Source organism: Halictus rubicundus, chromosome 4, assembly GCF_050948215.1.
Source record: "Halictus rubicundus isolate RS-2024b chromosome 4, iyHalRubi1_principal, whole genome shotgun sequence".
NCBI lineage: Eukaryota > Metazoa > Arthropoda > Insecta > Hymenoptera > Halictidae > Halictus > Halictus rubicundus.
Genome location: NC_135152.1, coordinates 5,573,689 through 5,596,864, shown reverse-complemented (window position 1 = coordinate 5,596,864; position 23,176 = coordinate 5,573,689). Strand labels below are relative to the sequence as shown.

The 23,176-nt window shown below is 47.7% G+C and overlaps 1 protein-coding gene across 1 annotated transcript in view; it reads right to left on the bottom strand.

Annotated features, from left to right (window-relative positions):
- The window catches only part of Antp (homeotic protein antennapedia), a 210,054-nt gene extending 198,358 nt beyond the window's left edge, over positions 1-11,696 (bottom strand). The window contains exon 1 of the mRNA XM_076786430.1: positions 11,138-11,696. The gene's annotated coding sequence lies outside the window, so the exon portion shown is untranslated. The remainder of the gene's footprint in view (positions 1-11,137) is intronic.
- Between the last annotated feature and the right edge of the window lie 11,480 nt (positions 11,697-23,176).

Sequence of the window (23,176 nt, the reverse complement as noted above, 5' to 3'; positions counted from 1 at the left end):
TAATTTATCGTGTATCCGCGCTGAGCGATGCGCGCTTTAATTGCTCGCGTTAATCGGTAGCGATCCTATCTGCACGGTTCTACGGCGCGCGTTCTCTGTTGATATTTGGGACTGGCACGCTCGCTGTTATCTCTCTTCGTCTGTTTTTCTTTAGTGCTCCCTTTTTTTCAATATATATGAAAAAGATACATTACTTTTCGCAACGGCGCGCAATTAATCGGACACGCTCTGTTTCCCGCGGTATCAATTAATGCGAACACTACGATACCCGGCCGAATTGCCGGAACAGATGTTTAGCGTTGCGCAAGCCAGTCGTTGCTATGTTCGCGAGTTTGTTGCGAATCGTATCAACCATGCGATACGTATTTTTTTTTCTTTTTTTTTTTCGCAGCATCCCCTGTTTTCTTTCTTTTTTTTTCTATAGAATTCTCTTTCGGCATTGTCGACGATTACATTGTATTGTGGGCTCTTTGTTTCTTAAATTGTGAATTGTACCTACACGCTGACGTAATTTGTTATCCTCTTATTCAATCTGAACATCCACCCACTCGTCGCTGCCATCAATCACAGTCGAGCGGAGAACGATTTTTCAGTCGCCGGCAGATAAGCCGGCGAAGAATACAGCCGACGGTAACTAACGCAATTAAGCGCACCTAGGAGATAATACTGTTTCTAAAGTCGGCGGGATTGCGTGCAGCAACATCAAGACGTGTACGTAATTAATATTGCTTTTTATATTTCCAGCTTTGAAAAAACTTATCTGCATTCTCCGCCTAGAAGAAACCACTTGGAAGTGTATTAACAGAGCCACATTAGTGATTCATTAGCTCGAGATCGACCATTCTCGCTGACTTTGTCGTTGTTGGATTTATTAGCTGGACGAACAATTTCTTTCTTTCAATTCTTACGGTAAGCATTCTTTCAAAAATAGGGGGGCACTAGGCTGCGGATTTTATGCATTTGTAGTGATTTCTCTATATATGTCGTCAAGGCCTAGATAATAAAAGTCGCAGAATTGTCCCTACTACCGCAGGGTATACCCCGTAAGGGGCTACGAAGCTCGAGAGGCCTCGAACGCCGAGGGGAGTAAACATAACACGACTCGGGCATGTGTCCTGGACGATACAAGACGCTGGCAAGACCCGTATCGTTGACATATATCGAGAATTCACGGTATAGCAAAAATGAATAGATACAATTCGGATGAGTACAAAGATTGAAAAAATTTCAAAGTATTGTTTTCAGCTTTTTGAAGTTGTTAAAGAAGAGACTGATGCGGTCCATTTTTATTTCGCATAAAGATCCGCAGTCTAATTATTACTATTACAACAATAATCCTTCAATTCCCAAACACTACACAGTTGTCTTTTATTTTGAATAATTCCGCCGTACCTCAAAAGCATGTCAGCAAAAATTTTCGAGAAAATCAAACCTTGAGAAGAGCATACAAAACGTCCTCCAACAAGTAGTTTCAACGCGTCCCCTGCACCTGCTGTATTCCGGACCGCAATCAGAGATCTACTTTTCGCGGGAGAGAAAAAAGATGGTGGACGGAGGAGGCGCGATGGAGAACGCGCGGCGTGTAGCGTCGCGGCTAGAGTCATATACGTGGCTCTGGAGCTATTAAGAATCTTCGTGTAGCTAAGAATCGTCGGCGACACCTTGAGTATATTCCGCGATGTACGATGTAATCTCTGTGTGCCATCGCGACAACCCCGGGGCTTAAACTAGGCACCGTGTAGCCCGATGTCCGGTGCCTCGTACGGTGTTCCCTCCTCCGGTGTTTCTTCGTCTCGTTCTCGTTCGTTTCGCCACGCTGGCGAAGGTAGTGACATCATCAGCCACCTATGTCCAGCTCGCGCCCCATCCGGCAGTCCGGGCACGTACGGTTTCGGATAAAACGAGCATTCAAACAAAAATATTGTCCGTCCGTCCCCGGGTTGAACTTATAAATCAAACGACGGACCAACAACGGAATCGCCGGTTCTTCGTTGTTGACCGTCCATTATCGTCCTGGGCCGTGTTCTTCTGGTCTCCACCCGAGGAGGACCAGGACTTTTCATATCCTCTCTCTCTCTCTCTCTACCTCTCTTTCCCCCTCCACAACGTTTAACGTTGAATTTATAAATAATGCTCTTAACGAACGAGGGGGCCCCGTGACCGTTGTCATAATTCAACTTACAAATGAGAGTGGTTTCTTCGTGTCTTATCCGGTCCGAGTCGAATTCATTAATCGATCACGGCTAAGCGATACCTACTCGCGGCACTCTTTCTCTCTCTCTTTCTCTCTCGTTTCCCAAACGCTACCCTCTTCGTACACACCCCCTCGTCCTCTGCATTTCTGCTGTACCCCATTCTCGAACTCGAACCCGAACTCGTCCTCGTCCGGTATCGGTCTTTGCTCCATCTCGTTTTGCTCTTGGTGTCGTCGTTTTCTTCCCGTCCGTTTCGCGTCGGTAAATCATCGACGCGAGACGTACACTTAATCGTTTTAGCGTAAACGTCGCCCGGTTTCCGATCCGCCCGGACCCCGCTGCCACCCGTGATTTACGAGTTATCTCGAAACTGGACGCTAAGCTTTTCCGAATAATCCCTGGCGCTGCACACGGTAATCCCTTTCGTTCGACGTCCGTCAAATCCCAGACGCCGAATCACGCTCGCGAATAGGGTGAGAGCCTCGATTCGGTATCACTGAAGAGGATAGGGTACGATGTGCTTCGGCAATTCGGGATTTTCGTTACCGGACCTGTGGGCACTCTCCGGAGGGCTAAGGATGTTGTCTGTATGCTCAAAATTCGTTTCAGTAGTTAATTCTTCGGTGGACTTCGAAATTGGCGACGATTTAATACTCACTTTTACCTGATTGGTAAGTTTTGACTTTTCCGAGCGGAAGATAGTATTGATAAATTTCAACCCTTACAACGAGATCAATGACGATCGATGTGGACAATCATTGATTGTTGAATTTTCTCATAGCATTTCTGCAACTTGAACTTAACAATTGAGGGTTGTAGAATAATGTTAATACTCTTCCCAGCAACAACGACTTTTTCTTCCAAAGAGTATTAGAAGACAACGTTGATGAAATTAAATTTAAACCACTACAAGAGAATTAATTTGATAAGTTTCCCTTATTGTGTATTCATAAAGATTAAGAATTTTTGTCATAGCATTTCTGCAACTCGAACTTAACAATTGAAGGTTGTAGAATACTGTCAATGCTCTTCCCAGCAACAAGAACTTTTTCTTCCGAAAAATATTAGAAGACAACGTTGATGAAGTTAAATTGAAACCACTACAAGAGAATTAATTTGAAAAGTTCCCCTTCTTATGTATTCATAAGGTTTAAGAATTTTTTCATAGCATTTCTGCAACTTCTACTCGGCAGTCGAGGACCGTAGAGTGAAGTCTCGACTGTTTCTAGCAAAAGGAACTTTTGTCAACGTTTCTTTACAGAATGGACGATGGTAAGGTCTCGCGACCGGTCGCGACCGCCGAAATCGTGATCGCGAGAGCACCGCGAGTGTCCTGGGAACAAGGTTGTCCCTGGACAAGCACGCTTCTGGAAACGTCGGAGCAGTGACCTTCGCCAGCAGAAAGGTCGAATCGTTGTACCGTTACGGCCGGTAAGTGGCTAGCTCATTTTGACGGTTTTTTTTTCTTCTGTGCCTGTTTCGTCTCTTTACGACTGCTCGAATTTATGGGAACGGTCGTGGTTAAGGTCGTTTCCGTGCATTAACTCGCCAGGTAGGACAAGAGAGCGAAGGAGAGCGAGAAACGGAGAAAGAGCAGGGTGTACAGGTGACGCAATTGCGGCCGACCTTGCTCCAAAAACATTTTCACACCCTCGTAGCTACCCCCCGAGCGGACGGTACCCTTGATGCTCCCTCCCCTAACTTCAGCACAGTTGTGCGTCGTCCTCTGTCCCGCGCGCCTCTCCGGGTCACAAAGGAATCCATTGTACTTTCAAACGAACCGATTTGAATATTTTTTTCCTTCTCGTCTGTCTCTCTATCTCTCTCTTTCTCACCGCTATGGCTAAGGTCACTCGTAGGCGACACGGTTTTCGGTTGATCCGTGAAGAATGCGGGGAGCCGCCGCGCGATTTCAGGGTGGAGGCGAGAGGAATGTTCCGGGGGCCCGGCCGAGGAATCGTTGTTGCTAAACTCCCGCCCGAAGACCGTGTTTACTCGCCGGTTGCAGTTTTTGAGCGGAGCACGCCGATTTATGTCCCCTAATTCGGGATTTATTCGAGCCGAACGGGGCCTTCCGCGGCCGCGCGAAATTGCGAGACGGCCGATCGCAGAAACGCGAAGGCGTTTCAATTATTAACCGGACCCCGCGCACTGTAAATCGCCGTCCCCGCGAAGACGGATACTTTCAACACCGGAAGGAATAATTCCCACCTAATTGCGGCCGGCTCGCGCCGAGAGCGGAACACGATTGTCCAATATTTCAGCGATTTTCGGAACCGGACGTCACCCTCACCGATCGTAAGTTGCTTCTACAGAATATTAACACTGTTTCCACCGCAATTATGTATATAACTACTTCAAATTATTTCTTTTTCTTTTTGGTGGTTGTACCACCAATTACCGATCACACTGTGCATCCAAAGAAATAGATTTATTGACTAATTTAACCCTCAAACGACCACAAAAGGGTCCAACGTAAGAAAAATGGTTGGAAAAATAGAATAAATTGTTTTATCACAACATTTTTATTAAAACCGATTTATTAAATCCCTTTACAAATTTTTTACATAGCATTGATCTTCTTTTTTAATTCTGAGCACATTGGTACCTGACATTTTCACAAATCTGTTTAGACTTCCTGGAAATTTCAGATATTTTCTTTTGGGTATTCCCCAATTGCAATTTTGAAAAAATTTAATATCCATGTTACGTAGTAAACTAATCATTCTAACTTCTAAAATAAAATCCAAGTCGTGTGGTCCAATATTGAAAAAGTTATTATGTTTTTACGAGTGTTCGAATATTATTGCGACTATATAGGTTCTACACTTGAGTGGTGGTGTTTTAGGAATTGTAAGGGCTAGTACAGTGAGGACAGAGTTTGAGAATATCTACGGTAAGGTTCGAGTATGATGAGGCAAGAACCTCGACAAGAAGTCGAGGATGATTCAGAGTTTGTGGACAAGTGAGTCAAGGGTGAAATCATTGGGTTTCGGAAGATCTAGGGTTATTCAAGTTGGATATCTATGTTTTGGATATGAAACGACGTTGGTGTGCAACTGCTTGCCTCCGTTCAGTTTATGCTCAGCAACTTAGGATCCCTGTACAGTACATGGGCCCATCCGATCCGCAACGAACCGCTGAAAAATATCGTAGATACCGGCCGAGGAGTTGAAAACTGCTTTGGAAATTAATAGGCCGGCCATTAATCCGAAATATCTGCTCTCTCGCGCGAGAGAGCGCGTGCTCTCTCTCTCTCTCTCTCTCTCTCTCTCTCTCTGTCGCGGGCGGCCGCTCTCTCGCGTGATACATTCGCAGTTTAACCACCCGATCATTAATTTACTTACTTTATGTAACCGGGCTGGCGAGCACCGACGAGCATATATTTCTTGCCTGAAATTATATCAACCGGTAAAGAGCCTGGAGACTGCTTGTCAACCGAGCTATGCGGCCGGCCCGCGCGTTACGTTTATCGGCGCCGCAAACAAAATATTCAAAAGTATATTTAGCCGGGCGCAATAAAATTGAAATATCGCCAGCGCCGCGGAAGAACATGGTCCGGGAGCTACCGTTGCCGCGATTTCCTGGCTCTCTCTCGAAGAGGAGGCGGTTACGCTTCTGCGACGCGAGCCGCACGTGCTGCGATCCGACGGCAGCCATAACTGCCGAGAGCATTGGACGCGTCGTTACAACGTGAGATTTTCAGCCGTGCGGCGACACTATGTAACATTTCGAGGATAAACGTGCGCGACAAACAATCCACGATGTATGAATCGTTAAATTTTCCCGGCCCGCAATCCCTATCTGGTCCTGAACCACAGAATTTTAAGCCGGGGGCTCGGACGCCGATGTCTGCCTAAGTTGCTATCCTTTTTTCAAGAAAAAGAGCAGCTACGAGGCGTGGCGGAATTATTTACGGGAATAATTAAGACAGGTGATGGATGGAGCCTCGATGTTCTCTATTTTGCAGTCTCTATCTGCTAGAGAATCTTGGAATTTCGAGCCACAACAGCGTTTTCTGGAGAAGGTCTGAGAAAATCGTAGAAGTTGTAGACATTTAATGAAAATGTATGTTTGGAATGATTAAGACAAACTTATTCGCGGTATATCAAGCTTTATCTTGATCTCTGTCTGGTCGAAAATCACAAAATTTGAGATCTGTGTTTCTTTGAGTCAACACATTTGTCTGTTGTGGGATGAGTTATCGGTATGCTTAAATTACTCGCGCAATTAAACGAAACGATTGACGATACACATGAAGTCTTCAATTCTCCCATTCCCTCAACCTTTGTCTGCACAATAACATTAGAATTTTTGGAGTTGCAGTCTCATCTAGTGATGTGTTTTTGAGTCCCCATCTTTTTCTTGTTGCGGGATAAAAGTTACAGGGTGTGTTTGAATTAATTACTGGAATAATTAAGGCCAACAATTCCCGATATATGAAGCCTCAAACTTTCCTGTTCCTCCATCTCTGTCAGCACAACATTGAAATTTTTAGAGTCGCAGTCTCATCTAGTGACGTGTCTTTGAATCCCCATCTTTTTCTTGTTGGGGGGTAAAAGTTACAGGGTGTGTTTGAATTAATTACTGGAATAATTAAGGCCAACAATTCCAGATATATGAAGCCTCAAACTTTCCTGTTCCACCATCTCTGTCAGCACAACATTGAAATTTTTAGACTCGCAGTCTCAACCGAGTGACGTGTCTTTGAATCCCCATCTTTTTCTTGTTGGGGGGTAAAAGTTACAGGGTGTGTTTGAATTAATTACTGGAATAATTCAGGCCAACAATTTCCGATATATGAAGCCTTAAACTTTCCTGTTCCACCATCTCTGTCGGCACAACATTGAAATTTTTAGAGTCGCAGTCTCAACCGAGTGACGTGTCTTTGAATCCCCATCTTTTTCTTATTGCGGGGTAAAAGTTACAGGGTGTGTTTGAATTAATTACTGGAATAATTCAGGCCAACAATTCCCGATATATGAAGCCTTAAATTTTCCTGTTCCTCCATCTCTGTCAGCACAACATTGAAATTTGTAGAGTCTCGGTCTCCTCTGGTGATGCTTCTTGAGGTTGCAACCCTTCTCTGAAGAAAGGTTTCAGAGGACCGAGCATATTCGACAAAGCAATAGATGTTTAATGAAGACACATCGTTCCGCGGTGGTAAAAAAGAAGAGTAACGGGGTGTGTTTGAATTATTTACAGGAATAATTAAGAGCACGTGCAAGTACCGGGCGCCCGGTCCGCTCGGCGTGATATACAGTGGCCCGGTTTGAGTTATCGAATTCAATAGGAATAAGCGAATACCTCGCGGCCGACTGGAAGATCGGACGAATTTATGCGAGCAACGCGCGGCCGCGCAACCCCCGACCGCCATTTAAAAATACTATCTGCCCGGCCATTTATCAGGCTTAACTATGTCTTGAAACCGTTACTTTTTATTGAATAACGTATAACACCTGTGAAAACACTTGATTCACCGTTCGCCGATATACGTCGCGGTTCCGCGCTGTTCAATTCGAGGGTGCGTTCGCGAACATTGGGGGTTGGAAAGTATAACACCAATCGTGGTCAAAAAGCCCGCGAAGAGGGCTCGGTTTCCGAATTAACGGACGCTTCGATAAACGAAACGAGATTTGCATTTTCGCGCTGAACCGTGCACGGGCCGTACAAGCGATTGCATTTTTGCATTTCATTTAATAATCGGCGTATACACAGCCGAGTTAAACTGGGGGTAGAATCGAGGAGACAGTTTTTTAGATCGGACGCAGAATTATTGTTTCATAAAAAAGACAATCCGAAGATTGCTGTACAGTCAAACTGAATTTAGGATACAGGTTAGGGGATACGGTTCCAGAAAACTCGGATAGATTATCGTTGGAACCTTTGCACTCCAGAACAATGGAACAAGGGTTCAAGGGGGTTGATCAGCGGCCGAGGGTGCAGTCTTCGGTAACAGGACCGTGGTTCTCTGATAAAGCGCTCGCAATCTCCAACCGGAGTTGATCCAAGAGGTCGCGGGACCCTTCATCACCCTGGGTTTGTTAAGTTTCGGGCATCACTTATCTCGCGTTGCCCGCGGCTACTCAGTCTCAGGGGTTGCGATGGTCGAAACGGAAAACGGAGGGAAAAGGAGCAAGAAGTGCGTACAAGTGTGCGTGTCCCAGACGAACTTGGGATAATCAACGCGAACGAAACTCGAAGTGTCCCCGGGAGATAAGAGCTGGCTGATTGAAGCTGTACTTTTATGTTCTCCAACTTTAATTCAGAAGAATTTCTGCTTCTCCCAACGTCGTCAGCATTTATTGGAACCAGCAATAATATTGTAATACTCTACTGGATTTTTCAAACAATTTTACATGATTCTGGAATGGATAATGAAAGTGTGCTGGACATGTTGTTTTAACTGTTTGAAACAGTAAAACGTCAAGAAACATAAAGGATATAATCCAAGAGTAGTACAACGGATTCAAGGGACTTGTGCTCCGTTGCACAAAATAAAATTAGCATCGACCGGAAGTCAGAGGTGCGAGTAACAATCGGAAACAGAAAATTGCATTGTTTTTTGCGCGTATTCGCCATCGAACTTCAATTTCGTCCAGCGCGCAATGTTCGAGCCCCTGCGTGCCGTTCGAATGGGTCGGTAAAGGGGGTTGGAGGGTGTTGTACACGAAGGGGTAGAGGGACAGGCAGAGGGCAGGAGGCATCGGGTGACGTCGCGACGCCCGGGGCTCTGCGAGCAAGTTCTCGAAAGTGTCGGCTAAACTGATATGAGAAATGGTCGCTTCGTGTTGCCCGTGGGGGATGAAGGAACCCGACTACACGCCTATACGTTACACGGTCGGGAAACGTTCAGGCAGCTATCTCTCTCGTGCGTTCCCAAACCCCCTGTTCGGATACGATATTTGCGACGATACAGGCTGCCCGACCGCGTTACCGTCTTACGCTTCTTCGCGAACCGATCTCAGAAATTCGCCGAGCGGGAGATTTCGCAGCGAGATCTCTCGCTCGCGAGGACCGTGCGGAATATTCGCGGGTCGGTTGATCCGGTAACTTATTGTCGGGATGAAACGGTTCTGTGACCCTCTTGCTCCGGAATCGCACCGCAGGGACGCGCGCGCGAGGCTTCGTCAGGGGAGGCAAAAAAGTATCGCGTTGTCACTTTGACAAACTAATTACGCCGACACACGCGACGTGGCGGGGGCCGGGGGGAGAGAGAGAGAGAGAGAGAGAGAGACAGAGTCGTGCAATCATCTCTCCCGCAGTTGCAAAGGGGCGGTATACATTTTAACAGGGTCGGCGAATTAATTCGGAACTGTAGTTTAATCCAGTTGCAAGTGCTGTTCGAGTTGCAATCTCCGGGCTGCGGGCCCGAAATGAGAATAGCTGCGCGGTCATTCGAAGAACATTTTCGAAAAATTGTTCGGATGATGGGGGCCCCGATGGGACCGGGAAAATCGAACGAAACGTGCTCCTGTGTATTTTATGGATCGATACGGAGAAGTTGTTCCGAGGCTCGGAGACAAACTCCGAAGAAAGGATCGAGCCTGGCGATAGAGGTACGCTGATTCTACCCTTAAGGGCTGCCGCACGGACCCGCGAAAGGGGTTACGAGGCGTTCGAGCGGGAAGAGGACGAGGTAGAAAGTCTAAAGAGGGTTGTTTGGAGGGGGCAAAGGAACGCTTATCACCGGCTGCAGCCGCACCGACCGTCGGATCCTTATTTATGGTCCCCGTCAGGCGTCGGTGCGGTACACACCACCTATTTCACCCCCCGGGCCTCGCGATACCGAACTCACTTTATTTTCGGGCCGGGTTCTCTCGCCCTCCCCCCCCCTTTTCCCGGGGAAAATCGAAGGCAGCCGGTTCTCGGCCGGGATCGATCCCGGTGACAAAACAACGTATTAAAACGCGCTGGAAACACGCCGAAGACACACACGTTCCAGCCCTCTTCTGGCTGGGTGATTTAAGGAACGTCCGCGGGTAGAGAACAGGCTCGGGCCCCGTTATCTCGCGTAACACCGTCGACGGTGACAAGAAACGCGTCCGTAAGAAGAGGAAACGAGCAAGATTAAGCCCCAACAAGCGTCCGTTGGCGCGGGCAAGATGAGCCCTCTCGGCTATTAGGCCCGCGATTATTTACCATTTGGCACGAGTCCTGGTTTCGCGGGCCGAGTCCGCGAGAAGAACGTCGGTACCTTACACACACCTCGCGAGAGAGAGAGAGAGAGAGAGAGAGAGAGAGAGAGAGCAGCCCCGGGTAACATTTATCGCGGGATGTTATTATGCCGTGGCGCGCGAAGCGTTACAATCGTATCACGTCCGGCCGGTTATAGTTCTTCATTAACGACGGCCGTAAAACACCGGTTTGACAGACCGAGATACAAGGGAAAATTGATGTAAGCTGCCCGGGCCCCGAGATTCGTTCCCGTAATTGATATCTATACATACAACGCGCGCGCGCGCCCGCGCAAGCCCGGGCGCGAGAAAGAGGCAACGCGGGATCAAAAGGGGGAGCAAAAAAGAAATATCGCGGTGGTTATCGGGTTGATCGCGGGTGAAACCGCTTCATGGCGTGCGTTCACGCGAACACACCACGTGCACGCGTTCGTTCATTCCATGCCCCGGCGGCGGGAGTATCGCCGAGCAGCAACGAGCATAGCGAGTTTGCATCTCCGAAGGTTACGAGGAGTATAGGTATCACAGGTGCGGCGATTTTTCGAGCGGGTACTGCACCCGGCCAGCAGCCATCACTCTGTCCTATGGCGGAGCATGTGCACTGGGCCAGCGTTTTTGGCGGGAGGGTTATTTTTCGCGACGACACCCACGTACGCGGCCTGGTTCGATCACTCTGGGGCTCTACGGTTAGCCGATCTCGCGGCGGGATCGTCCGGGATCGTGTACCCGCGCGATACGCATAAGTATCTGAGAACGATCACTTACCGTAGCGGCAGGTCGAAGGGAGTCAACGGAAGCGGAGTGCCGTCTGCGGAATGCTAGTCCGCGCCCGTTTCTTGTAGCTCATGATAGCGGTCGTGGATCAGACCGGAACCGGCGGCTGCATTCGGAAGTCTCGTGGCGGCTGGCTGGCTCCGGGACGTCGCCGAGCGGGTGTCGAGTGATCTCGGGGTGTCGGTTCGCCGCGAGTACGACGGCGGCCGGATAAGCTGATAGATCGAAGGGTGCCGAGGCGACGGATTTATCCCGAACCGGGGGTTCCGAAGTCGCGCGAAATTCGAACGAGAAATCGGCGGAGCGACGCCGGAGAGAAGACGGCCTGGCACGAGATCTCGGAAGATTTTGGACCGGAGTGAACACCGAGGAGAAGGCGGCAGCGCAGGATCGGCGGCTCTCTCCGGAACGATAACGCGGGTACGTAGAGCCACGTGAAGTCGAGGGCTCTTGGTGGTGTCCACCTCCTCGCGTGTTTCGCGGAAGGCTCGCTTTCGAGACGTCGGACGCTCGGTCGCTCGGGTGACGCTCTCTCGCGGGCCAAAGCAAACTTGTCGGATGGCAATACGTGAGTTAAATGTTCACCGCGGATGGTTTACGGCCCGATAGTCCCCACCTCGTACCGCCACGCGGCGCTGCCTCCGTTCTCTCTCTCTCTCCTCGGTGGCACTCCGCCTCTCTCTCGTTCGCGTTTTCGTCCCTGTCCAACCGGCCAGAAATTCCCCGGGTGTCTCGCTCGCGCCCAGCACCGCTCGTTTCCTCTCTTTCCCGCTCCACGGCACTCCGGTCTGGCCCTCGCGCTCTCTCAGCCCGTCTCTCTCGGCCCCGTGGCCCCTCGAACGCTCCTCTCGGCTCCTCTCGGCTCCGCGCCCCGTCCCGGCTGTCCTGCGGCCAGTGCAAAGGCGGGGAATCCGGCCCGTGGGCGCGACAAAGAGGACCGCCGACAGAGAGAGGAGAGCCGAGCGTGAACGGAGATCGCGCGATTCCGGGCCGCCGCGATCAAGACGGAGACGAACGATCCCACGCACACGTACACGGCTACCCGCCGCCTGTACACCGATGAGACGGGGATTTATATGCAAGGGCGTTGTTAATGGCGGGAGGGGGCTCGGCGTAGGGTATAGGCCTGTTGTCTCTGTCCCCGCCCGTCTCCCTCTCTCGCTCTATCTCGCTCGCACTCGCATGCCCACCGTCTTCTTTAACCTCGTTACTCTTCCTACCGGCTATCAGTTTCGTCTTTGTCGTTCCTTGGTCTATCCTTATTTACGAGAATCGGCGCGCTCGGTGTCCTCTTTCGTCGACTACGGTCGGCCACCTCGTTCTAGCCAACGCCGCCGGTTCCCCTGTCTTTGTCTTCGCATCCCTACCACGCGTACCCGCGGCAGGGTACTCCGTCCTTCTCGCAGCGTTGCGCGCCGCCAGCCTCGTACCCGCTCTCACGAGGATGGCCACGGTGACGTAAACCCGGCCACGTGATCAAGCGCGGGCCAATCCCGCCCAGCCGGTTTGAATCTCGCGGGCCAAGCCAGACCCCACCTAGTGGCCCACCTTCAGGCCTGGTTATCATCGCATGCACATGCAGGATTGAGCCATTACCTGGTGCTTGGCGTTATAGGTATAATTATATAGCGTCGCGATACACATCGAGTAATGGTGATTTGTGGCCGCTCCTCCGCACACATGCTCGGATTCTCGGTGCAACCACGTGGTCGCTGTACCCTGCGCACCCGCTCCACTACCCGACACTCCCCTCTTCCTCGCCCATCGACGATTTCTCTCTCGCACCCTCCCTCTCTCTTTCTCTCTCTCTCTCTCTCTCTCTCTCTCTCTCTCTCTCTCGCTCGGGCTTTCTCTGTCTCTCGGTGGCTCTCTTTCTGCCTCAACTCCTTCTCCCGCCGCTACCGGAGACTCTCCGGTCGCTGCGCGAATTATCGACGCGCAAGGAGTATGCGAATTTAATTACTCTCTTATCTCGTTCGGCTTTCCTGTTTTCACGCAGACGCCTCGCGCTGGACCTGCCTCGTCGCGCAACCTTCCTTCTCCCTTTCGTTTTTATCCTCCTCCCACCTCCCCCCCGCGCACCACGCCACTCGTTGTCCCTCGACGTTCACCTTTTGCCTACCCCTTTAATTGCACGGATCTCCGGCGAGCATCGCGAGATAAGTGGAGATTTGTTAATCGAGAAATTAACGGTGCTCCGACGGTTGATAGGTCATCTCGCGGGCCGCGCGCCCGGATTCGTCGCATTCTTCTAATTTGTACCCGCCGCCACGCGAGCCTGCCATCCGGAGATTAACGGGCACGAAGGCCTGCCCGTTTCGCGGGGTTTCGATCCGAATTTCTGCACGTTTTTAATTCGTGCCTTCCATTCGTTTCCTTCGTTCTCACTGTCCTCTTAAGATATCTGAACATCCTTGTAGGCTTGCGCTAAAGTGTGGCTCTTTTTAGATGTCTTCCTTGTATGAACGCATCTTTATAATTTCAATAACTGTAATAAACAAAATTTGAAACTGGTCATTTTGGCCGGCAGTGGTAGGTTTGGTGTTATGGGAACAAGAAATGGCACCTAACGCTGAATGGTACTAAATCAAGTCATATTTTTCGATGATTCTGAAATAGGCCCCATTCTTGAAAACTGGAAAATTAAATTTTCTGTAAGAAAATAAAACTTTTGAACAATTTGTATAAAATCAGTCCGTGATGTTAGAATTGTCTCCAACGTTAGGAGAATTCCCCTAGCCTTGGCAAAGTCAATTCACGCGACGAGTTCGCTCGAATTCGCCGGTAGAATGAACTCGCGTCGAAATAGTGTTTCGCCAGGCGGCCAATTCCACTTTTGGCAAATTTAAATCGGGCCCCGGACCTACCCGGCGAATTTAGAGTCGGCGGGTATACTGTGTGCGTGGTCACGGCCGATTGGTAGAGGGGGCCGTTCTGATGTTCTCGCGCGAGCACCTAACCCGTTGCCGAAAAAACCGCGTGATACATCATCCTCGCGTTCCGTTCGTCAGCGTGGCCGAAGAATTTAAAAGCGGGAGAGCAACCCGTGGCCCGGTCCACGCCGCCCTTTCTCCTGCTCTTCGTCGTCGGCAATGAACAATTTTTGAAGAAGATACCGTTATTATGGCGCATGACGCAACGAATGGTATCGACAAGCCCGATATATTGGACGATAAATAATGCCGCGACGTAAAATCAATGAATCGTAGCCCCGGCTCCTCTCCTTTCCGTTTCGCGTATTTGTTTCGCCGGACAATATTAGCTCCGAAAAAGTCCGCAAAAACACGCGAACACGCGGAATAAATATAAACGGGGCCGCTGCCGACCGACGTCGGTTGAAAAAAAAAACTTGCACCGCGAAGATATATCACGGGTGCCTTTTATTAGTCCCTACCGAATTACATGGGACTATCGCTCTCGCTTCCTCCCGCGCCGTCACAATTTCCATCCGCACACCTGATGCCGTGTATATCCGTCAAAACTTACAAATGGCACCCGAAATGAAGAGCGAGGTCCATTAAGAAAAACCGTTTCAAGGGTTGAAGTCGCTGGGAGCACGTACTCACCTGCTTCCGGTGGGTATTAGTGGCTCAAATTAGTTCAGACCAGCGCCATATTTTCTTCAAATCTTACCAATTATATTTAAAATTAGAAAGGTACTCGTCACAAATTGGTAGAAAATTTAGAATTAATTGTGCCACTGAAAGAACAATTGGAAAGCATAGGGCAGTTAAGGTGTAGTATCCACTTGGTTTCCGGTATGTTCTTTGTGGCTCAAATTATTTTAAAATTCTACTATGTATACTCTCTTCAAAATTTACCTATAATCTTTAAAATGGGAATGTTACAAAGATTGATAGAAAAATTTCGAGTTGGTTATTTTATTGGAAAAGTGATTCAAAATTGCTAAAGTAATTAGACTGTGATAACCACATTACAAAATTTACAAAAGTTGTTTTAAATGAACGAATAAAGGTAGACTTAGAAACAAAGTCTCAGTTCATTAGAAAATTAAAAAAAAAATATAATGATCCCAATTATGATTTCTAATGCCGCGTGTATGCGTGTTAAAAGTCTAGAAATAATATTCAGAAAGAAACGCGAAAGAATGGAGGATTATTGTCAAGTGTCAAGCGGATTGTCCCACTGGAAGAGAAGCAGTAAAAGGATAAAGCGGTTAGGGTGCACCGGCCACGTGGTTTCCGGTATGTTCGGGGCGGCTTAGGTTGGGTTAGAAGGTCTAGGTACGTGTTCGCAGTTTGACGGAATGTTATTGCGGCCATAATCGCAGGCGCCAACAGGTGCGAGCTTGCACAAGCCTACCTCCGGGTGTATTGGTGGGCTCGTAGGAGTGTATCGGTGTGGCCGGGGTATACCTATATTACCGCCATAGGGCAATAAAGACCCCATCCCTATAATCTGTGGCGGAAACAATAACTAAACAGCCGGCAAAGCCGGCGAACCGGTACTGACCCAGTACCAGTCGTTCATAATGCTAATGGCCGCTCGGCTGTCAATATTTTGACAGGAAATTAAGATGTGTCGGTTTCACATCGATGCCTGCTCGGTTTAACTACCTCCCTCGTTCCCGATTTCCCTCCTTAAAAGCGAATGAAACGCGGGAAACTTGGAATAACGCCACCGACGTTCACCGTCGCTCTTTCAATTTACGTACTCGGCCTTATCGCTGTCCAATACCCCAAACAATACACTGAAACAGTCAATTGTGTACAGACTTTATTTATAATTTAGCTAACTCTGCTCTTAGCAAAACTTCGACAATTATTTTGTACCTACATTAACTTCTTGTTTTTTTTTAATACCCAGATGATGACAAAGAAATCAAAAGAAAAATTTACTTAATGTGTACTTTGTTTATTTCTATTAAACTGCAATAAAATTGTACTCCTCTGGAATCGATATCCTAGACTATTTTACATTACTTTATAAAAAAAGAATAACAAAAAAATATTTACTACCATTTTTTTGCAATTTTTATTATATGTCCATAGAAATAATTACACTAAATGAATTCTTTATAAATGCACCTTAACTTACAACCTCAATAACCCTATATTAAAAAATTTGGAACCCATCATTTTGAGAGCTCGACAAATACAGACAATGTAAATTTTCTTCGTTTTTCTAGAAAATTTTAATTGTTGTGGTAGATTTAAGGAAAATCGCAGGGCAAGGGGTCAAGAGGAGTTTGTATGATTTACAGATCGCCGTTGTCGAAGTATCTTTTGGAAATACGGAAGAAAATATTCAAGAAAATCCGACGGTATTATATAAGATTATCTTCTGGATCGAAAGCAAAATATTGCGTCCGGAAAGATCGCGGAAATACTTGGAAGGCGATTTCCTTTCGAACGGATCGTATACGTTTCCGCAACGAAAGAGATGCGATCGGGGTCGCCACGTGAAAGTCAATGTCGCGTTCATGCGACTCCGAGGCGCATAACTATTGCTTAGACATTTATTCCCGATCGATCGGCCGTCAACATGCAGACAGAATATTAATCGCTGGTTTCTATCGGCGCGGCGTTGTACCTACGGCACGGTCTACATTATTGCAACTGTGGAGATGACAGGCTACACCGGGTTCTGCAACTTAATCGGATAGGCCTCCCACATTTATATCGCTTATTCAAGTGACGCACAATAAATGCAAATTGTCTTTCACTGCAAGATTTCAAGAATCCTGCTACACAATTTTCGATTTTCAAATTATTAAAAGAACAAATATATTGTCGTTCAGCTCGTGTTCCTTACGGTCATAGGAAATTTTTCTACAGTCTAATAATGAAGAAATTCTAATCATTAAACAAAGGGTTAAAATGGGTTAGCGGTTTCAATATGAGGACCAGACGACTTGAGTTTTTTTGAGAACCTAGAAAAATCCATTTACTATATGACGTATAAAATTTCAAAACTTTTGTATCCATGTCTTGTAGATTTAAGTCGGTTGTATACATACTGAAAATTTTGTCAATATTAAGTATTATTTCGACTTCCAGCCTATAATACTAATAAATCTAAATATTCTTGTAACTTTCAGTCCGTTTTTTGAGATCCAAAATCCCAGCTTGCTTGTGCATCGAGAAAACCGATGTCGGACAGTCGAAGTGCGTTTCCCGGAAGCGTTTTCTTCGTGAAACCAGGAAGTTTCGCGACCGTTTTTGACGCGATCTCGCTGGAATCCCCGGAATGAGCGGCATTATCCGTTAGATTCCACGATCCCGCTATTAATATACATCAGAGGGGACGACAAGTGGGTCAGTGGCGGCCCCGCGCACGCCCTCCTAAAACCCCAGGCTAACTCCCCTCGAGCCGTGAAACTCCCGTCGATATCTTGTTCAAGTTTTTATCGCGTGGTCTCCCGTGTTATTCGGCGAACTTTCCGCTTTATGGGCGAATTTCAGCGAACAGCACGGCTTTCCTTGGTGGCCGACGCAGGCGTGGATCATGTGCGTGGCCCTCGGCGCAACGATATTCCTGTTATTCATGCAGTAGGCATGCGTTGCATTGCATTGGCTCGCTCCTCGCATCGTTGTACTTCGCTTTCGCCAACAACTCTCGAGAAGTCCAAACAGAACCTGTTCCCGGGATTATGAGACTTCTGAAGTCTGTCGTGATGCGAGGAGTTCAAGTTCACGCGCCTAATGAAGATATATATCGCGCAATTCCTACCGGGAATTTCGAAAATTTTGCTTGACCTTTCACGGGTCACGCTGACTGACCAAAATCATTTTGTGAAAACGTTTGACACCGGAACCTACCACTGCCGGTCGAAATAACCGGCTCCAAATTTTCCTTTTTATGATTATTTTTTAATCTACATAAATTTTAAATTACAATACAAATTTTACACAATCTCTTCATATTTTTTTAGGCAACACATGTCAACCGGCATTACTGCTTGGTAGGTTCAGTGCTAAGCAAAGACTGTATTACATACGCAGTATTTTTGTGAGGGGTGAGAATGCGTATGGACACTCTGCGGATCTTTATGCAGAATAAAAATTGTCTCTGTTCACTGCAAGACACAGGAATCACTTAGGATTGTCTTCCTTCCCTGAATAATTTCAGTAGGTTGGAAATAATGTATCGACACGATTTTGCTGTTTCAATTGACAGTCTATTAATTATGGACATGTTCAGCAGCATTCTCCAAAAGCCGGACAGAAGTTGGACATTTGGGGACCTCTTCCTGTTAATTTTGGGAAGCATTTACAGGGTTCATGTCGGTGTCGCGGCCCTTTGAGCCATGGGAGACACACGCACAGTTGAACACGGTCTCGAGGTGGTTCTGTGTATAGGGAAGAGGATGCGACGTATCTCCTGCCTCGATCTACTTCCTTATCGCAGCGAAATTGTCCTGGCCGGCGTGGCAGGTCCCCAACCTCTTCCTTCCACCCTCTAGCAGCCGAGTTGAGAGAGAGAGAGAGAGAGAGAGAGAGAGAGAGCCTGGTAGAGGGAGAAGCTGGAGAGACGAACGAAGAAACCGGGTGGGGGAGAGGATCGTACATTACCGCACGCGAAAAAAGACCATCTACAGGACGTTTAATTTCCGAAGCCCTTCCGCCAGCTCCATTCAAGGCGTCTGCGAATCCACGGCCCGGGCATGAATCCCGTCATTCAGCTGCCCTACCCCCGTGCAACCCCCTTTTTCTACGACGCCCTGCCCTCTCCTGCCTAGAGTTACAGCTGCGGGGCACGACGGTGAAAAGCGTGGTCGCGGGCAATCTTCCCTCCGATACACCCCTTCGACCAACGTCTACCATAGAAAATTCTCGCCGGAACGGGCGCGAACCGAGCCCAACAGCCGCACGATACCGCGCGTCTTTGTCGGCGCCGATACCGCCGCGTCATGCGCCCTCCTTCCTGCACTATCTTGCCTCAACTGACGTGATTGATGCGCCTCGAGCTCTAAATAACGCGGGTTTTTGAGAACCTCCTAATGTGGGCACCAGTTTTGCTGGAATTCGCTGACGCAGGAATTTCGATAAAATTTGGACGATTTTTAGTAGCTCGGAATCCGGGAATAATTTTGGCTGATGTTCACTGACGAATTTTAACAAAGTTCTGACGATTTTTTAGTATGCTGTAGTATGGGGATGATTTGCTTGATGTTCTAGACAAGATGTCTCTTTTCAAAGATTTTTAATAATTGCGTTGTCTCAGACTGCTCCCCTTCGTGAATGTTTAATTTTAAATGGGCGGTTGATTCCCGACCGCTTACGATGTAGTTCAAAACAAAATTATCGGTTTATTATGTGCGTTGTAATTACACGAGAAATTTGCAATCTTAACTATCCATCTTTCCACCTCATTAATTCTTTATCACCGTATCAGTGTTATGTACAAATCAACTTATAAAGACGAATAACGTATGAGGGTCAACGATGGCCGTCCGATAAGAACAAATTACAACAATCGCACAGGAAACACCTTATCTGCAATGCACATGATGTAAACGTTTGTACAAATGTTCCTCTTTCGCTTGTTCTTTGTAACAACCGAGTCCCGAGCAATAAAGTCGGATAATCGTTACTCACAACCGTCTCGAAACCACAAGGTACTCCCGGAATAAAATAGAAATTACTCACCGAAAATCTTTATCTTTATATCCTAGCAGATGGTAAGAACTTACCTGTAATCAATACGCATAGCGTTATATAGATTTATGAGCCCGCTGCGACACGTCAAAGTAACGAGCATTTTAAAATCGCAGACGAGCAATCGTCCGGACGCGCTATCGGCTTATCGACGCGAGGTATCGTGATCAGTTTAGCGATGCTATCTCGCGGAAACACGGTTAATTTGTTCGCCCGGCGTTCCCGGATCTTATCTTCCCGTCTTCATTCGTGAAGCGTCAGCACTTTCACCTGATCGGAGCTGGTATAGTATAGCTGGCCGACGCGACGCGCGAATTCGCGACACGTCCCGGCGAATGCGGTACTTCCGCGTCGATCGCTCGTCTGTCTGGTTAGCCTAAGCAATCCGGTAACGTAAATCTTCGAGAGCCGTTCGGAGAAAAGCAACCGTCTTGGATGGGGACCCTCGGCGGAGTGTTCAACAGCCCGTAAAGAATACGCGACAGCAATTATTCCCCTTGCGACGCCTGTACGCGTAATCAAGCTAATCCTGCGGAGAGGAGGCGTACAGACACCCTTCCACTTGGGCACCATATTTGTCAGGGGTTGTTGCTTAAGGAACCGTAAATCGCTGTTCACAATTTCGGGAAAGGGTGCTCACGATGGTGTTAGCAAGTCCTCTCAACGAGGTGGATAGCAGTTAGTAGTTGTGCTGTTGTCAAGACTGGTTGGTGAACCTCGCTTATTTTTCTTTTTTAGCATCGACTCGCAAGATGAAAATTAGTTTCGGGGTCCATTCCATTATTATCTCGTAGTGTTTATCCTTTTGAAAACATCCATTCCATTAATTCTTGTCTAATAGTGCCTATTCTTTTGAAAACGTCAATTCAATATCATCGTTCTCTTTTAGTGTTGATTTAATAAAGAAAATAATTGTCCTTATATTTAGATGTCTTGATCGTTGATCAGAATAGTCTGTATAAAAGCATCGTGCGTTGTTGACGTAACAATTCGTTCATTTCCCATATCAGTTTCGAATATATTTATTTCGTACTCCCTCTGTCCCATAATAATAGTAGCAGTTGATGAATTTAATATGTCCCCTAATAATAGTAGCAAAAGAAAATAAATATAGAACGCAACATTTATTATAAAAAAACTAGATTAAATTAAACAAGAAATTAAAAATATTACTCCTTGTAGGAAGATCAAGAACCTTGCTGAATGAGGCAAGTAAGTTGGTAAACCATCATCTAGACTGACTAGACCACGGACTAATTACGAACGTATAAAAATCGCAAATCCACCGGATCTGTAAAAATCGCGGGCACCGGGCCGATCTATGACAACGAACCGCAAAAGTTCGTCCGGAATCGGTCGTTCGAGTCCGGTCCGGAGGAAATCACGGAAAAATTGAATAATTTAAAAACGATACGGCGTTTCCGCGTGGCGGAACGAGCGTAAAAATCAGGAAACCGATAAAACACGGCCGCGAAGTTGAGCGTATTCGACTAACCCGGGTAGGGGTTGCGCGGCCGTATAAAAGCCATGCGCGAGACCGTGGCATATTTATTTTCCGTGCCATTTAATAGCCGGCTTGCCGCGACAAGACAATCACACGAGTTTGGAAAATCGTCGGGCTAACTTAACGGCCCTATAAAACCCGTGGGCGGAGAGGGAGGGTTGGAGGCTTCTGGGGAGGCACACGCGTGTTACCTCTCTCAGTTCCAACCCCCGAACGACGCTTTTCCACCCCCGGACGCGAAAACTTACCCCCAACGGGCTCTCGGGCAACGGGACGATCCCGGGACACTCCTTCCGCCACGTATATCCTCATTTGGCCGGCGGTGTTTTACAACTCGACTCTCGTTTCACGACCGCTAAATGTGATGGATGCCTAGAACTTGCACGGACCCACAAATCATAAAAGGCGGGAGCGCGAGCGCGAGCTTCGCCATAGCGCGGAGAACACCGAGTTGCACGCGAACAACGCGGAGAGGCATGCTCGTTATTTGCTGAAATATATCGCGTTACGCAGTTACGCAACGGAATATAACGCTTCCGCGTTTGAGATATCGCGGCGAGGAATGCCCTCTGCCGCCGATTAATTAAACCGCCGGCGAAAAACCAACCGACTTCCGCGAGCAACAAGCGGACGATTTTGTGTCTGACGATCTTCCGCGATGCACCCCTGCATTCACGGGTGCGTCAAATGAAGCGCGGTTGCTTCGGTAGGCAGTTTATACTCGTTGCGCTTGGATCTAGTCGAGATTTTGATTAATCACGCTGTCGACGATGTTAAATAACTTTCTTCATCTCTCGATACACCCTTCGCATTAAATACAGTGAATTCTCGATATATGTCAACAACAACACACACCCGAGACATACCCGAGCCGTGTTATGTTTACACTCCTCGGTGTCCGAGGCCTCTCGAGCTCCGGGGTATACCCCGCGGTAGTGGGGATAATTCCGCGACGTTTATCGTGCAGGCCATGGCGACATATATAGAGAAATCACTGTACCTAGAAGTTATTTCAGCAGAAAGGTAAATTACTGTCTTCGCATCTCGACGCGCCCCTGGATTAATTTTTCTTTTGGAATTGGTATTTAAAAGAGAATCTCGGAAAATATTCTTAACATGACACGGTCATCCTGTTGTTTTTCTATCCGGCACAGGCTACAACGACCTCTCCTGACGATCGAACCGAACGACTCTAACGTTCGTTCGACGTCGGAATGGATTCTTGGAGCTTCCTCGATCGACGATCGATTCTTGGTCGTTCTTTTGTTAACGAGCGGCCACAGTGGCTACTTGAGAACGTCCCTGACCAAGGACAAGATTAACAGCCGCGATGCCGCGCGCATATTAACGTCCGTCTGCGGTGCCATCCGCGGCCGGACCACGGAGACTACGGCACTCCGCGTCAAATCGCTCGGTGAACCGTAACGCGACCGTATCGCGACCATCATGGGCCGAAATGGACCTGGTCAACGAGCATATGGAACTATAACTGCCGGCCTGCCGCGCGACAAAATGCGGCAAAAGTTCCTCCGGAGCTGCCGCGTTATTATCGCGCGATTACCGGAAGTTGCGCGGCGGAATACCGGCGCGCGTCACTTGCGACCTCGCCAGGTGGAATTCGTTATTAAACTTCGCGCGAAGATACTCGCATCGCTATCGGCTACGAAGAGTCGAGAAAAAATAAAAAAAAAGGATCGATACTGTCTGGTAAAATAATTTTTTCTCCTAATTAGTATAATGTTTCGATTTTATGCTTTAACGTTGTTCAACAGCAATCCCCTTATTTTTAAAGTTACGCGAATTGCACGTAGAGAAAATCAGATTAATTTTGTGCATGCAGTTATTTGAAAATTAATAACACACGAAGTCGTGACCATAGTATGCACAACTTCCCTGCGACCATGT